This window comes from Hyaena hyaena, unplaced genomic scaffold, assembly GCF_003009895.1.
Source record: "Hyaena hyaena isolate Hyena2069 unplaced genomic scaffold, ASM300989v1 scaffold_1059, whole genome shotgun sequence".
In the NCBI taxonomy this organism is placed as follows: Eukaryota; Metazoa; Chordata; class Mammalia; order Carnivora; family Hyaenidae; genus Hyaena; species Hyaena hyaena.
This window is the reverse complement of record NW_024081693.1, coordinates 253,641-259,148: the sequence shown is the minus strand read 5'-3', so window position 1 is coordinate 259,148 and position 5,508 is coordinate 253,641. Positions and strand designations below refer to the sequence as shown.

Genomic DNA, 5,508 nt, shown 5'->3' with positions numbered 1-5,508 from the left:
TTACCGAATTTTTAATTAGCTCTAACAGTTTTCTGATGGAGTCTTTAGGATTTTTTACATATAAGATAATACCATCTGCAAATAGAGATAATGTTTCTTCTTCTTTCTTTTCCAATTTAAATTTTTAGAATTTATTTTCTTTTACCCGATTGCTCTGTCTAGGACTTCCAGCTCTATGTTGAATCCAAGTGGTGAGAGTGGACACCGTTGTATTATTTCTGATATTAGAGGGAAAACTTTCAGCTTTCACCATTAAATATGATGCTAGCATATGCTTGTCATATACCGCTTTTATTATGTTGAGAATGTTTCTTCTATACCCACCTAGTAGAGATAATTTTGAGATTTTTTAAATATTAAAAAATGTTTAATTTTGTCAAAAATGTTTTCTGCACTTTTGAGGTAATTATATTATTTATATCCTTCATTTTGTTAATGTGGTGTATCACATTTATTTATTTGCTTATATTGAAACATCCTAGCATCCTAGTGATATATCCCACTTAAATATGGAGTATAATTCTTTTAATGTGAAGTTGAATTTTGTTTTCTAGTATTTTCTTTAGATTTTTTTGCATTTATATTCATCAGGAATATTGGCTTGTAGTTTTCTTGTAACATCATTATCTGGCTTTGGTATCAGGAGTAATGCTAGCTACATAAAATAAGTTTAGGGTTTTTTTTATCCTCTATTTTTTAGAAGAGTTTGAGTAGAATTGACATTAATTATTCTTTAAAATTTTGATAGAAATCACCAATGAAACCACAAGGTTTTCTTTGTTGGGAAGTTTTTGATTACTGATTTAGTCTCCTCAAATAGTTTTTTTCTTCTTTTGTTTTTTTGTTTTTGTTTTGTTTTCCCCTCAAGGAATGCAGACAAATGACCATTAGGTACATAAAAAGGTGCTCAACAGCACTCACCACCAGGGTAATGAAAATCAAAACCACAATGAAATACCACTTCATACAACGGGCTATTAGAATGACCATTAGAGGGGTGCCTGGGTGGCACCGTCTGTTGAGCATCCTTCGGCTCAGGTCATGATCTCACAGTCTGTCGGTTCAAGTCCCACATCGGGCTCTGTGCTGACAGCTCAGAGCCTGGAGCCTGCTTCGGATTCTGTCTCTCCCTCTCCCTCTTCTCTCTATGTATTCTCTCTGTCTACCAAAAATAAATAAACATTAAAAAAATTTAGAATGACAATTTAAAAACACAAGAGATAGTAAGTATTGGTGAGAATATGTTAAATGGGAACCCTTGTGGAAATGCAAATTGGTGCAGTCACCCTATGGGACTTCCTTCAAAATTTAAAAATAGAACTATCATATGGCCCCAGCAATCTAACTTCTGGTTATATATCCAAAGGAAATAAAATCACCATCTTTAAGAGATTTCTGCACCCCCATGTCCATTGCAACATTGTTCACAGTGGTCAGGACATGGAACTTAAGGGTCTATCAAAGGATTAACTGAGTGTTGCAGTATATATACATGACAGTGTATTATTCAGCCATAAGAAAGAAAAAAATCCTACCGTTTGTGAAAAAATAGGTGGACCTTGAAGAAATGGTGCTAAGTGAAAGGAGTTAGACAGAAAGAGACAAATATTGTATGATTTCATTTATATGTGAAATCTAAAAATGCTGAATTCATAGAAACAGAGAGTAGAATGGTGATTGTCAGAGGCTGGGGTGTGTGTGTAGGAAATGGGAAGAACTTGGTCAAAGTGTACAAAATTTCAGTTATTAGGTGAAGTTTTAGGGATTTTATGTACATTACGGTGCTTATGGCTACTGTATTATGTACTTGAAAGTTGCTGAGAGAAATCCTAATTGGACTCCAAAAAAGGGAAGTGATATATGTATATCAATCATTGGAAAAAAGTGTTATTTTTTTAAAAGTTGAAATTCAAGTCTTTATCTCATCTTCTATCCTAAGATTTGTGTGATCATGTAAATTTAATTTTGCTTTTCCGAATTTTACTACTTTCTTCTTTAAAATAAAGATGAAAGATGCCTCCTTAGTGCAGTAGGCAGTGCGTTAATCTCGTAAAATAAAGATGCAGTTCCTAACTCTTATATTTGAATTTACATAAAACACCATGCTCAAAAAACATCTAACAATGTTAAAAACATAGATATCCAATACAATTTTATCTTAGCAAATTTATTCACTTTTTGTGCATCCATTTGATTTATAAAAAGACGCAACAAAATTCAAAATATCAATTTCAAAACAACATCAAAAATGAGTGTATTTAACCATACTCTGCTCATAACAGAGCAAATTGGTAAGGAGAATAATTCATGCTACAGCGTATTGCTTTATGAACTGGCAACAGAAAAAGTTGGTAAAGAAAGGCACAGGACCTCTATCTTTAGAGTGTTAGAATTAGAACCGAGGGGCTCCATAATCATCTGGCATCCACTCAATGTTGTACCTATGGTTAGAAATGTACATGATGGGAACTCCAGGGATCTTCCGGATCCTTCGTTTAAGGTCCCGGTCAACCGTGGCCACAATGTAACACTTGTGCTGAGTTACTCTCTGTACTAAGCAGTCATCTGCATAGGTTCCTTTGTGTGTGCATGGTAAGCGTTCAAATCTTGGGTCCTTGGCAATCCTTAGAGCCACTCGATACTTTTGTCCCAATTTCTCAGTTTCAGCCATTGCACAGTCAGTTATACAAGGGATACACTTGGCATACAGACAGTCCATCATTGATTGTACTAAATCGAGTTTGGCTTTAATGGAAAAGTTGATAAAGTTGGTATCAACCAGGATGTGGTAAGGTGGGCCCAGCTGTGTGTTATATTGGAAGAATAAGCAGGAAGGATGTTGGGGGACTTCTCTTTCTTTTCTTTCTTTTTAGGTTTCAATCTATCCTTCTCTATAAGCCTCTGATCTCGGAGACTAAGGATGTGCTTCATGGTTGCATACTTTCTTGCTTTCTTTTGCTTCCCCATGTTCATGCCACCAAATTTATTCATTTTAACATAATGAGAAGTAAGATTTTATTTGACCCTCTTAACATTCTATAAAGGACAGGAGACAGAGATGTTTAGTTCATTTTTTCTTAATTAGTAGCTAGAATTTTAATCAGGTGGGTTTCTTTCATTTAAACAAAAATAACATGAATGCCCTGATTCAGTGACTTTTGTCTTTAGTTGCTAATAACTACAAAAATTATAAACATGTTCATTTCCTTGAGGGATAAACTGGATTGATAAGTTAATAAAAGTTTGCAAATCACATATCTGACTGAATTCATGGGGAAAATACCAACACCAGAACCAACGTAAACAAAAAATATGTTGTGATAAAATGTTGATCGTTTTTACCTCACAGCTAATAATATTTTTAATATTATACATAAAAAACACACACAAAAAATATAAAGAAATGTATGTAATAGATTAGTAGGTAGGTGTTAATCAGGTTACATTAGAGAAATATCTAGAAGCATTCAATATTGTTTTTCATTTCTATTAGACAGGTCATTTTGGGAAGAGATCAGTAGCTTCACAATGTTTTTGATGTGCTTCTCCTTTTTATGATAATTGAGTGTATTATAATTCAAGTCCTTAGTCTTATGACAAGTTTCAAATTTTAAGGTACCTACATAAATATACTTTGGCAAGAATTTAAGGAGACTCATTGCACTTGAGTCTAGGAGATAAATGCAAGCATCATCACAAGTTGGGATGGCATATGTCCTTACCTCTTCTTTCTAGCAAATAGACTCTAGATTTGCTTGTTTACTTTCGTCATCTCCTTCTCACACTCTGTCACATTGTTTCTTTGCACCTTGGTGAATCCATAGGAGTTAGAGAAAACTATACAAGTAGATAGTGAAGAAGAAAGAGGTGGAGATTAAAAAAAGACAAGTAATTTGAATGGTATGAATTTGGGGGATTGAGCAGTTGGAAAGAGAGGCTTTAAGATATCTATGGGGTCAGGAGAAGTAAATGGGGAAGAAAAGGGATTTCAAGATTGTTGTTAGGAGCTGGGCTTTTGTTGTTGTTGTTGTTGTTTGTTTGGTTTGGTTTTTTGCTTTCACAATGTAAGTGAACTTACATTTTACTGAGAATTTCCCTTTAGTGTTTGAACAGTACTTCTTTGCACTAGATATGTAATGATCTGAGACTAAATAGCTCAAAGCCTTGACAGTGTAATATGAAGATAAGTAAATCATCCAAGAAATGATTTTAAAAACACCCTTCTCTATTTTAAGAATAACGATGTTACAGGGAAACTCTAATTTAAGGGTAAATGGAGTAGAACATGGTGGAAGAGAAAGAATAATCTTAAATTGGTAGAAGTAGAATATATGACAAAGAATTTTGGACACAGGTGGTTATAGTAAGCTATGTGAAAATCAAGTCTTCTGATATATTTAAAATTATTTTTCTTTACTAAGTTACTGGCAGACACCTCTTAGAAAATATGTACTAAATCAATGGATAGCCTTTTTTGACTTCCTGTTGCCTTCATCATTTTTCCTTGATTACATTATTTCTGACCACATAGTCAAGAACTAAATCAAAATGTGACAGCTGGCATGAAGTTTCCCTTGTAGCTAAATTTTTGAATTGGTCTACCTCAGACTTTTAAAACCTGTGTTCTTCGGGTGCCTGGGTGGATCAGTCGGTTAAGCGTCCGACTTCAGCTTAGATCATTATGTCACGATTCGTGGGTTTGAGCCCTGTGTCGGGTTCTGTGCTGACAGGTAGCTCAGAGCCTGGAGCCTGTTTCAGATTCTTCAGATTCTTTATCTCCCTCTCTCTCTGACCCCCTCCCCCCACTCATGCTCTCTCTCTCTGTCTCTCAGAAATAAATAAAACATGAAAAGAAATAAAAATTTAAAAACCTGTGCTCTCTTAATAAATGTAAAATTTAGTTGAGGTCTTTAATATCATTTGAAATAATAAAGAATCACCTGCTTATGAATAAAATTAAATTAAAACATATTTCTAATGGAAACAGCTATCTTTAAGCAAATATGTAAAATATGGTATCAAAGTTATTCTATAAGAGTAAAACAATAATATTCCAACAAAAACACATATCCTTTCAATTGTTAGAAAGTTTTCTGTGAAGATATATCTCATGAAATTACTTTTTGCTTCTTTATCATTCTGGCAAGGCATTTTTTATTTATTTATTTTAATTTTTTGTTAAATTTCTGAGAGAGGGAGAGCGACAGAGTGAGCAGGGGAGGGTCAGAGAGAGAGGGAAATACAGAATCCGAAAGAGGCTTCAGGCTCTAAGCTGCAGTCAGCACAGAGCCGACCTGGGGCTCGAACCCATGAACCATGAGATCATGATCTGAACTAAAATCGGATGCTTAACTGACTGAGCCACCCAGGCAACCCTGGAAAGGCATTTAAAACTCATTGTAAAAAAATTTAATAAGAATCTTTTGGTACAATTAAGTTCTTTTAGGATGGTTCACTATGTTTTACTCTCTTGATTTATCACATGCACACAAAATTGATTGCTGTAAA

At 34.3% G+C, this 5,508-nt stretch overlaps 1 pseudogene; it reads right to left on the bottom strand.

The window, feature by feature from the left end:
* Positions 1–2,392: 2,392 nt before the first annotated feature.
* Positions 2,393–2,967, bottom strand: LOC120223890 (annotated as a pseudogene).
* Between the last annotated feature and the right edge of the window lie 2,541 nt (positions 2,968–5,508).